At 41.6% G+C, this 12,838-nt stretch overlaps 1 protein-coding gene across 1 annotated transcript in view; it reads left to right on the top strand.

The window, feature by feature from the left end:
* The first annotated feature begins 12,065 nt into the window (after window positions 1–12,065).
* The window catches only part of bach2b (BTB and CNC homology 1, basic leucine zipper transcription factor 2b), a 123,707-nt gene continuing 122,934 nt past the window's right edge, over window positions 12,066–12,838 (top strand). The window contains exon 1 of the mRNA XM_034698871.1: window positions 12,066–12,366. The gene's annotated coding sequence lies outside the window, so the exon portion shown is untranslated. The remainder of the gene's footprint in view (window positions 12,367–12,838) is intronic.

Consider the following 12,838-nt stretch of genomic DNA (forward strand, 5'->3'; position numbering starts at 1 on the left):
TGCCTTTTCTTTCAATTAGATATAGACTTGAAATGATTTACAAACCATCACATTCTGTTTTTATCAACATCTGTCACAGCGTCTTGAGTTTTTGGGAGTTGAAGCTGTACAACAGACACAATTAAATGTTAGGACTACTTGTGTATCTTAATGAGACACCAAATTGACTTCGGTATTTGCTGACCTGTAAATTTTAACCTTCTATGTGTCATGGGGCTGTGTGAGCTGTAGGTGAAGCAGTGAGACACACATACACACACATACACACACTGGTAAAAGTAACAAATAAATGCAGCTGCATAGAAACAAGCACAGAGATGTAGAAGTGTTTTAAAAACTACGTCCTATCTTGGTTTCACCTTTTAGTTTTCTCTAGCAGCATCAATCCTGAATCTTAAATTATGTCACTCAAACCTCTCTCTCTCTCTCTCTCTCTCTCTCTCTCTCTCTTTCTCTCTCTCTCTCTCTCTCTCTCTCTCTCTCTCTCTCTCTCTCTCTCCAGAGCCAAACAGCAACATCTACCGGAGCTGTGGTCATTTGGAGGAGTATTACAAATTATAAGGACATGAATTAACTATTGGTTGGTCTGTAGAGCTGAAGAGGACAGCAGAGTCGTACATTCATAGAGATCTTTTAAAGTATTGGTTATTGCAGCTTTAGAAAGCCCGGTTAAATCTCACTGCTCCTCTAACGGATGCACGGCGAGCTTTAAAAAGCTGAGCCGAGGTGATGACACAAAACTGAACTCTGTGGTAGGAGCCGGATTTAACAGGCGTGGTGACAAAGTATCTGTCAACAAAAACATCAGATTAACATCTGCTTAGAAATATGTGGAGCATCATATCATGACATAATCTCTAACCTGAGATTATATGTGTTTGTTTGGATTATATCAGATTTGCAGGGTGTTTTCCCAAACCTATAGAGCAGCAGCGTGTAAACACAGCTCCTCTGAGGACGGTTGTTTTTCTGGTTTGTATGCTCTGTTTGCGTTAAGAAAACTGTGATGTTTTGTTCATGCGCCAACAAACTTTCTTTCCATCTGAACTCTTAACTCTCCGCCCACATACGTTCACGCTACGCACACACACACACACACACACACACACACACACACACACACACACACACACACACACACACACACACACACACACACACACACACACACACACATACACCTGACGGGCCCACAAAGACATCTGTCATCTGTGGGGTTGGAGGCTTTTACCTTTTAATCTCTGAGGTATGGAGAGAGCTGAAAACGAGCTAAGTGTGTCAGAAGCACGCTGGGTAAGCTGGAGGCAGGGATTGACCCCTGCAGTTCCTTCACACTCAGACAACAGTTCCTCAGAGAACACACACACAGTATGAGGTGGGTTCGTGCACCTGGGTTCGTCTGCAGCGTCAGATGGTGCCTGTCTGTTAACCTCTGTGAACTTGAGACGTGTCTCAGAGAGAAAAATGTGCTGAATGTTTGCAGATTATTCCAAATGAATGAGCCGGAAACATTCAAAGTTCATTGCTTTATGTCAAATGTGAAGATAACAGGCTGCAGTACATTATGTTCCCGAATCACCTACTATGTGCAGCTGAATCCTGGGAAATGTCACCTTTGATGGTGTGATGCAACCATAACATAGTAGTGGAACAAATTTGCAGCTCCAAGAAAACATTTTGATGCCAATAAAAAGCTGAAATAATGACTTTAACCCATAGACTGTATAATAAATGGATGTAGTATCTGTGACGTCACCCATCTGTTTCTGAAGGGCTGTTTTGAAGCCAATCGTCTGCGGGAGCCATATTAGAACTGTTGAACTCAACATAACTTTATCCGAGCTAGAGTGAGGTAAAGAGGCGGGCTTTGAGCCTCCTCGCCAACAGCTACAGTGTTTCCGCCTGTCAGTCAAGTCAGCTGTGCCTCTAATAATGGAAAACTCATAATCTTAATATCTTCGAATCTGCAGCGTTATGAAAAAATTCACATACAGTGTGTGCCGAGAGAGAAATGAGCTATCCAGACTACACTTGTTTTTTGTACCAGGCTGTAAACATGTTTATTTCTGCTGTAAAGATCGTCTTTTTTGAATGGTTGTGTACGTGGTGCCTAGTACTTCCAGAGCCAGCCTCAAGTGGACACTTGAGGAACTGCAGTTTTCCAATTTGGAAATTAAACCTACATCAGGTCATTACTTGTGTTTTTCTCTGCTAGCTTTAAAGTCTAAATAACACCAGGTCAGAAAGGTTTTATAAAAAAAGTGGACCCAAAGCCAAAGTGTCATCACCAGTGTTTAGTTACGTTGCCAATAAAAGTGTCTTGTTACGTCAGAGGATTCCTGATATTGAATAATAACTTGTTACATGCCAACAAAAGTATCACATTAGAGCACTTTAGAGTGACCAAAAATGAAACTCCAGCTTGTTATGAATGTTGGTTTTATTGTCCAGATGGAGATAAAGATGGAGACTCTGCTGTTGATATCATTACCATCTAGTCTGCTGGAGGTTTCTGCCTGTTAAAGGAAGTTTGTCCTTGCCACTGTAACTTGCTAAATGCTGCAAAGTGCTCTGCTCGTGGTGGATTAAGATGAGATCAGACTGAGTCCTGTCTGAAAGATGGGACTGGATCTTATCCTGTCTTGATGTTGGGTCTTTGTTAAAAATTGAAAATAGAGTACGGTCTAGACCTGCTATGTTTGGAAAGAGTCTTCAGGTAATATTTGTTGTGATTTGGTGCTATCTAAATAAAGATTGACAACCCAGAGTCTGTATTTTTCTTGCACTCAGGTTGCTTCAGAGCGACTGTTAAGGGTTGAAGAAGTCACATGCACATGGTACCTCAGTTTGTGTGTGCGCATGTGTGTGTGCATGCCTGTGTGTGTTTTTTGATACAGTAATACCACTTGTCAAATCTGCATTCAGTGTGTGTTTTCTCGTGCCGTGATTTTGCACGTTTTCTCAGAGGAGCTAGAAGCTGTCCTGCAGGTAACCCGAGCAGGATCGCTCGCTCTGACGCGGTCGTTGTTATGAATGGCGGTTAGATTGCTCCCCCAGGCCTCGTCAGACTTGCTGTAATTGATGTAATCAAAGGCATTTGGCTCTGGGTCACATGCCGGCTCACTGACTGAAAACAGCGCTGCATTTACGTCTTTGTGCCTCTGCCTGGACTTGCCTCTCTCCTTAGCCAGCAAATTCGTGGAAGCTCGTGTTGGCTGGCAGTCCTGTTTGGGTGACCGCAAACCCTGATGAATCATTTGAAAATGAGTCATCCTCGCTCTCGAAGTGATGACTCTTTGACCGAGGTATCTCTCGCTGTGAGCGGGGCTTTTTTTTCTTCTTGCTCTTGGATCTGCTTTGAACACTTTTCCTATGAGTCATCGCTGTGAGCAGATGCAGGATTATACATGTGCCTGTTCTGCTCTGCTCACGGTGCACATTCACTGCAGAGGTCTAGATACAAACCATGAACTGAGCCTCATGACATCCCAGAATGTATGGAATAAAGAAAAACACATATTTACGCTTGTAATGCATTGTTGTTCCATGATATGCAAACAGCCCTCATGGGGCTCTCTGGTAATGAGTCTCCTCTGTGCAGACACAGCTGCAGGTTTGTGTGTATTTGTGCAGATGGATAAAATAAACTGATGCTGCTGAGTTACATTTTCACCTCATTCACACAAATATGACTCCTGCCTGCATGAGAGGAGGGAGAATCTGCATCGGAAAGCACACTGCAAAAATATCCATGTTACCTCTCACAGCAGCCTCTTTTCACTCTCAGAATTCTCGGCATTATTTTTTTTTTTCTTGATCCTCAAACAAGAATCAACCTCTTTAGTCTCTTTCACACATACATGTAACTTTCCAAAGTTACCTATTCACACCATAAACTGTATAAATAATGGACGTAGTGTCCATGACATCACCCATCTGTTTCTGAAGCAATGGTTTTGAAGCCAATTGTCGGCTGGAGCCATATTGGAAATGTTGAACTCAACATAACTTCTGTCGAGGTAAAGAGGCGGGCTTTGAGCATCCTCGCCAACAGCTACAGTGTTCCTGCCCGCCAATTAAGTCAGCTGTGCCTCTGGTAATGGAAAACTTGTAATCTTAATATCTTCAAAATTGCTGGGTTATAAAAAAATTCAACGTTGGTACAGTGTGTGCTGATCGAGAAATGCGCTATCCAGACTACACTTGTTTTTTTGTACCAGGCTGTAAACATGTTTATTTCTGCTGTGAAGATCAGCTTTTTTGAATTTTTGTGAATAAGGTTTCCAGCACTTCCGGAGCCAGCCTCAAGGTGACACTCAATAAACTGCAGTTTTTAACTCTTCCGCACTGGATTCAATACTCACGGCCAGAGGTTGCTGCATGAATCACACTCGTCCTTCAAGTCTACTCTGTCGGACGAGGGTGGGATGATTTACAGGAGGCGAGATGTGACATCAAAACCACACTGCGAAAGCCACAGTGGCTACGTTTACATGAGACTTTTAATTCCTCTTTAATTCAGAATAAAAATTAAATCATCTTTAAAAAGATTTAAAATGACCATGTAAACACCTAATTCCGAATGAAAATGACCATTCTGAATTAAAGTTAAATCCAAAGTAAGTGTCTGGTTTATTCTGATTTTAAATCTGAATTGAATAATTCATCGATCATGTGTACGTTCATTCCGCTTTAAATTAATTCCGGTGGTTCTGCGCATGCTTGTTCCCTTGTCCTGTCGCGATGGCGCACATATTCTGCGCTGGCAGGCACATATTCCAAGCTGAGGTAGAGCAGCTGTTGCATTAACCGGCTTTGATTCGCCAAAGTATGGTCTTCCGCCTCCCTCCTCCGGTTGTCTATCTCTCTTCTCCTCAGCTGACGAAAGTGAAGCAGTATGTTTGTGTCCAGCTGCTTATTCAAAACTGTAATCAAAATCAAAGGGAAAATTGCACGTATTGTGTGGTCTTCCATGTTGTAACCAAAAATGAAAGAAGCAGGAACTGGAGTCTGTTTTCTTCAGGTAGACGTAACTACGTCACACCCTGCCCCTGTCCAATCAGAACTCTTCCTAACCCCCAGACCTTAAGCGGAATTGAATAAAGGCGATTAAACGTGTTTTCCATGTAAACCTCAATTTGGAGTTACTATTTCCATGTAAATGCGAAGGAGAAAACTTTAATTCTGAATTATTTAATTCTGAATAATTAATTCTGAATTAAAAAATATTATGTAACCGTGGCTAGTGTGATGTACACAACATGATGATAGACGAAGCAGCAGAGACCTACACCGATACTATTATTTATAATTATACCAATGATACGTGTAAACAGATGGATGTGCTGACTTCGCCCTCATCTTGAAAATGATTCTCCTTCTCCAACCTAAGATGTTTATATTCATCAAGTCCACGCCTATCGTGTGATACAGAAGTCCTCACCTCCTCATGCTAGCTTGCTGTGGATTACCAGAATATTTCCTGCTTCTTTCTCAAATTTTGGTCCTGCAGGAAAGACAGGATGAAAGTTTTGGCTGTCACAGCTTTCACACAGGCAGCCCACTCCAAACATTTTAGGAAGTATAAAGGTGTCATGTAGGGGGAAAGACTGAAGGATGACTCAAGTCCAGATTTAAAATAAAATGGTTTTAACCAACAAAAGAACAAAAGGTACAAACAAAACTGGAAAAAGGAAACGCTGAGAAAACACAGGGACACAGAAACACACAGAACACAGGAGAGATGAACAATGAAGAACTAATTACACAGAGTAATTAACACAGGTGTGAACACAGGACACAGGTGAAACTAATCAGGGTAATCAAGAATGGAAGGAAACACACAAGAGCAGGAAGTAAAACTAAACTTGACACACAGTGATCAAGAACTACAAAATAAAAATACAACAAGAGACCTGGATCACAAAACACACAACAGGAAGACAAAGGATAACATATAACAGAGAGGAACCAAGGCATGAAACACAAGGACAAAACTAAGCTAAACATCAACTCATGGCAAAAAGAGGTTTGTGTAAACACAGCCTCTGTCTCCTCAGTAATCATGTTAACTCAGGTTACTTAGAGGAATCTTTGTCCTGGTTTCAGCAGTGCTGTGCCCTGCAGAGAAACGCACATATGTAAAAGAGTCTTGTGTAGCTTGTGTGGTTGATATGCACTGAGTGAACAGTGTTAAATGTGCTTTATGGAGTCATTTCTATTCATTTAGGTAAGATGGTGTGTTGGGTGAAAGAAATAAAACATGCACATGTACTTGTGAAACTGTGTTGATTCTTCCATCCTCTTTATTTTTCAAAATAGTTGGGGTCTCATCTACGTGCATGTTCTTAAAGTGCATTAATCTTACAGTAAGGCTTTGTACATATGGATAAACATTATAGACTTTATCATGGAGTTCAATAAATCAGGGTGATCAACTTCTCTGTAAATGTTGAGGAGTGATTGACATGCAACTGTCACTGCGTATAAATCCTGAGGTTTAACAGTGGATTGACTTTAACTACATATCTTTATGAGTGTGACTGAAAGTATGAAACATGTTTACCATGATGGACACAACATGCTTGAGAGCACAGTGACAGTAAATCTGCATACTTCACTTAAATGCTACGTGTATCCGCAGTAAGTCATGAATGACAGGACGCATTTTCTTGTGACACCTTTAAACCAAACAATAACATTCTTCACATGTCGCAGAACCACAGCGAGGATCTCAGAGTCTGCACACACACCGGTCTCCCTGAGAGCGGAGCTTCCTCTCTGTGGGTCAGAGACGTCTCACATGCTGCTTTTATTAAGCATAATTAAGCTTCCTGACTTAAGAACGCACTGTTTGTCCACAGTGTGAGTACCGGGCAGGGAGGCCATCGCTCTGTGGACTCCTTCAACCCAAACCCTCCACCACCTCCTCCCCATTCATCCCCCACACTTCCCCCCTCTTCTTCCGCCACCCAACTTCAGTCAGCCGCCTTTCTTGAAAAGCCTGGAGGAGAGGTCACTGAGTGCAGGAATGCCACTGCTCACTGTGTGTCTATGCTTGTGTGAGTGTGTGTGTCTGTGTGTGTTTCTATATGTGTGTGTGTGAGTGTGCTGAGTCTATACTCTGTAATTAAATTCTCCTCATGCATTTAGTGCATTGGGACCATGAGGGAGATGTTGACAGTGAATGCAGCGCTCTGAGACAAAGAGATGGAGTCTCGTCTCACAGCCTCTTTAGACACGGGGCCGCTCCTGCCTGCACGAGGCCCCCGGCCTCGCTTTGGAGCTCCAACACTTCTAGAAATAAAAACCCTCAGATGTCCTGAAGGTTTCTGCATGGATGAATATGAATACCTTCACTAATCTGGGGGATTAGCTGCTGGATTGTCAAAATGCGTCTCTGGACCCCCCAAAAATTACCCCTTAGATTCCTTCAGTGCCGTATTTTTTTTCTTTTTTGGCATTTAGCTTCTTAATTCAGGAACCCTCGGATATTCCTCTGTCACATTTGACTTTTAAATCATGAGCAATGCATATTCATTTCAAGCTACAGTGTGCACATGCAGCATTATAATCTATACCTGTCATCTGGGCTCTTAGAAGTAAGCTGACTTTGCACATAAAAAAAGTAGAGCTTGGATTAAGCTGAAAACTAAACCGTCTTTTTTACTACACGTTTACAGAGTCTGACAAAGAGCAGAATGTTCAAACTGGAAGATACCCTCCCTGCTGAATAAGAAACAAACAGACCGGATGATTAAAACCAGTAAAAAATCACTGGAAAATGTTATTTCTCATCATACAAGAGGAGTTTTTCTAATCCACTCTATAGAGCTTTAAACTTTGGGCATAGCAGATGCTAACTTAAGCTCATTAGATTGAAAAAATGGGGATACAAATAAAAATATATAAATAAATAAAGCAGTATTTCTCCATCTCTTTGCAGACATCATCGGACATCAGAATGGGCCGCAAGCTGAGCTGATGCTAACTTGTTTTTAATTGGGATTCTACAGACACCTCTACAGCTGATGTCATCACAAATATGTGTGCACCTTGGAAGCTGTTATTCACTGTTCATCCAAACAAGTTAGCAAGATTTAAACACTGAATTAAAAGTGTTACCAGTATCAAAATGTCTGGTGGTTTCCTGGTGGATTGTCAACATCAATATTCCAACATTGGACTCTGTAGAATTGAGACCAGTGTTACGGTTTACGGAGTGACCCTGTTTACTGGGTCACTTCGTAAACCGTGAGTTACCGTGTGGTAACAACATCTGAAAGTCCTCCCAAATACATCCTGGTTCTGTTTTCATTATGATGTCAAGATTAGGGCGTTTACAATATATCGGTATTTACAATAACCGTGTATTAAAAGTGCCTGGGATAAATATAACTTTGAACATCATTAGAAATGTATTATGACATGTACACAAGTCAGTTGTGTTTATTAGTGAAGTGTATGAAGTAATGTGTTGCTCCAACCTCGTGATTACGGAAGGGTGATCTTTTCCGTAATCTGACTCATAACCTTGTTTTATTCTAAGTTTTCCATAAACATCCAGGTTACATTTTTATTGTGATTTTTTTTGGCTGAAGTAATCGTAAGATGAAATTCTGATATGATTCAGGCCCTTGTCAAAATATACTCACCACATGTGTCTTAGATGAAAATCTAAAGGCATTTGCAAAACACACGTTTGGCAGACGGTCTCTAGTTAACTGGGGCACTTTTTAAGCCAAAACACTGGCAGTGTCTTTGGCTGCTAGCTTTTCAATGCCAATAGATAATATTATCTGCCGAAGTTCTAAACCTGATCGCCAACACACCCTCAAGTGGACACTCAAGGAACTTCAGTTTCTTGCACATCTGCATCTGGCTTCATTTTTCAGAGTGTTTGCTGCTTGGGTGGCACTTAGCAGACGGCTGGCAGCTTCCATCTGTTGATCGAAGAGGCCATGCCCTTAATTGGGCATAAATAAAGCTGTCATAAAATACGCCATAGTGACCAAAACTGTGTATCAGGCAGTAAACATGTTTATTACTGCTGTTTACTCTCTATGTTTTAACATGGGGCTCTATGGGGATTGACTCCCTTTTGGAGACGGCCTCTAGTGGACACCTCGGGAACTGCAGTTTTTTGATAGCTCTGTTTTCAAGCATGTTTATAAAAGTTGTACATTTTCCATCTTTTTTTCATGGATGCAGTTCTGGACAAATAAAGACAGTGCATGTGTTGAAAAGTTTCCCAGCTTGTCATCATCTCCCTTTTGGGAACACAGAGCACGTTATTCTTAATTTGTTGGATTTTGGTCATGTTATGATGCTCTCTCCACGCCAGCACCAATCGCCTGTCGGTGGTGTTGTTTTGATGTCGGCAGCACCATCTCAAATTGTAGGTTTAGAGCGTGCAGTGGCACAGAGAGCTGCTCTTTGAATGTCGCTCAGTGAAAAGTGACGGCTGCTCTGAATAAGGGGGCTGTCTGCTGTACTGTGATAATTCATAATTACATGCAAACTCCCTGGGGGTAGTTTTTACATTAGGAATTAAAACATCTCCAGTGAGTGTTCGCTTGTCCAAATAGGATGTGAGCTCCTTCCAGAACAAAACGCTGCCTCCCGCACATCGCTGGAGTTTAAGCCAAGCAGCGCTCTCCAGCTTACCTCCCTCCCACCACCTCGCTCCACTCATTTAGCTCAAGCATTTGCATTTCTGTTTGTTTGATTCTGTCTGTTTTCACTTAGAAAATATTGGGAGAAAGCCCACACATCCCTTGTTTCTTCAATATTATACCTTCTATCTTAAAACATCATGACACTTTTCTAAGGGTTTTACACCTGTGGAGCTACATACTCAGCTCTTGTTATCATATCACCATATTTTGGCCCAAGATGAGAGAGTAAATACTTTTTCAAATGTCTTCGTCAAATTATTGCACCGTAAAATTCACATCGAACTTGAAAATCTGGAGAGGTTGGGCTATATCATACATTCAAAATATATAGCCTCAATTTGGTGACAAGATGAGGAATGTTGCTTGTGTACCAACAATTACAATATTACTATGTTACAATGTTACAATGTTACAATGTCATTTAGCAGACGCTTTTATCCAAAGCGACGTACATACGCGAACAAGAACAACCAAGCAAAGATGTAGACAAGATCTCTTTTTTTTTTTGTAAAATAAGGAACATCTACAATGAAGCAAACAATTTAAGACCTTCCATTATCATCATCAACAATGAACTTGTCATCACCACAACAATTACCAAAGTATGAAGTGCTGGGTCACTCCAGAGCTGAACACAGATTCCCAGAGTAGAGCAGGACAGTGTGAGTCAGCTGTAGCTGGACGACATGGTCTGCCACTGGGGACAACAGTGGAGAACAGCCTAGCTAAGTGCATAGTGCTTCCTAAAGAGCTGGGTCTTTAGCTGTCTTTTGAAAGTAGAGAGGGACTCTGCAGATCGAATGGAGTTGGACAATTCATTCCATCAATTTAGGGACAACAGAAGAGAAGAGTTGAGCTTCAAACAAATCAACAAATGGGCAAATACATTATTCAATACTAAAAAAGAAATGAACAAGGTTTACAAGGCAACTGGATTGACACTGACATCCCTGTCCTCGAAAGTAAGATCCCTTGTAGCACTTAAGCATCGTAATGTGAGCTATTTAACATGATGTAAAAATGTTAACGCAAAAGTAGTCAGCTATAAAATACAATTTTCCTTCTCTATCTCCTTCTGCGGTTTTTAGAAGTAGTTGTTATACAGGAAGTAACTGAATGCTAATGCTAGCTGATGTTAGCTAATATACATTTTCACTTAAAACAGGCTCCTCTCTGGATTTCTACTACATATTGTCATTGTGACTGTTAAGCAAGGAGCAGTGAAATGACCACTATTTGTCAGATTATGAACACCTACATGACTTACGTGGAAAACAGAAGAGTTAACAGACATGTTACCAACACTTGAGTCTCCCACCATGACCGCCCGTCACAATAAGGTTCAGGTTCAGGTTCAGGTTACTTTATTTGTACCCGTAGTGAAACTTGTTTAGCAGCCAGTGAGAAATTAGATCATTACAGATATTACATGACGGATTTAACATGAATAAACTACTTTCATGTGCTTATCATACTAAAACATCCTAAAAACTATAACAATAGAAATGTAAAATAAAATCCATTGACATGATGAAATGATAAAAAATCAAGTGACATGATAAAATGATAAAAATCAATAGACATGATGAAATTATAAAAATCAATAGACATGATAAAATTATGAAAGTACTCAATGTTCCATTTATAAGGCATATATCTTAAAACCATCAAACAATAAAAAATATAAAATCACATGAGTAAATACGAAAATCTGGATTTAAGTCTTGAGATTAGAAGATGGGGATTACAGTCTATTGGTTTAATTTTGAGTAAACAAATGTGGATACTGTCAATAAATAATGGAGGACTCTAGCCTGAAAATTCAGTGAGCAGGTGCTGAAGGATAAGGCATTACCACCATACCTGGTCTCCCCTACTTTAGAAAATAGCAGGTAATTCATTACTGTTCTAAGAAAACAAACTATTCTGTCTCTGTTGTTTTGATGAAATTAAATGAACAGTCTACCAAAATCAGTTCACAAGTATGATGATAAATTAAAAGTGTTTCTGTTAAATCTAATCCCTCTCTGAATTTAAACTCGAGTTTTAAGACGTTGTGACTGAAACAAAAGCCTTTACTGTCTCTGTTATAAATGTGTTTTCACTTTTTGTCTGCAGCCTGTGAGAAACACCTTGTGTCATCCTTCACCGTCATATTCCCGCTGTGTGTGTGTACAGGGAGGGGGGGCGAGCCAGCGAGTACGAGGGGAGGGGTTTTTAGCGCGCGGACAGCGGTGCGATTCTAGAAGCTCCGCTGCGAACATTCCTCGGAGTACGCGCACGCATCCCGCCCACTGCCACGCAAATCCCGCACGGGGCTCGACGATGTTGTGAATGAGGGGGATAGAGTGACGTCAGCGGCCGAATGTCAACAATGTAGCGGCTGAGAGGAGGAGGAGGCGGGCCAGTCGAGTGTAACAAACAGCGGAGACGGAGCGGCACGCCGCGCGGGAGCACCACGCACACATTACTCATACAAACACGCGCGCGCACGGACCGGAGAGTCACAGACGGTGTTTTCAGTTTTTTTTTAATCAGTGAGAAATAACTGAGCGGAGAAGAAAAAGAAGAAGCGATGTATGTGCAGAAAGGAGGCTTTGAGGAAACGACAAAGCGAGTCATCATGTGAAAGAACTTATGTGGGAAACGGACGCACGGGCTGGAATACGAGCAGAATAGAAAGTCAAAGGTGAGCTGGCATGCACGCTCTCATTTAGCGTTTTTCACCTTTAACACTGTTTCCTCTGTGCCTCCTTTGTGAATCTCAGTGCATGTTGTTATTCTCATAGTTGCAAACTTGCATAAGTGTCGCAGCGGTAGTGTGCTCCTCCGGCCAGGCGGCCAGGCAGGGAGTCCTCTCTGTGATATATGTGGGGGAAAAAAAGTCTCCTCTAGAAAACACACATATAACCGCATGCATGGATCCTGAAAGCTCGGCGGTGGTGTGAATACACTGAAGGGGTGTAAATGTGTTTGGGTGTGATCGCGGGTTCAGGAGTGAAACTCAACTCTTGTACCACATCCTGTTATGCTCTGAGTCAACACTCGGTCCGTGTGCGCTCCCCGTTTCTCGGGTTGTGCACGGGGAGGAGATGCGGCGGTGATCCCTGTGGAGGGTCAGGCATGCTGGGGGGAAAATGAAAGAAGCTGTCACCTGCAGC

The sequence above is a fragment of the Notolabrus celidotus genome, chromosome 13 (genome assembly GCF_009762535.1).
Source record: "Notolabrus celidotus isolate fNotCel1 chromosome 13, fNotCel1.pri, whole genome shotgun sequence".
Lineage (NCBI taxonomy): Eukaryota > Metazoa > Chordata > Actinopteri > Labriformes > Labridae > Notolabrus > Notolabrus celidotus.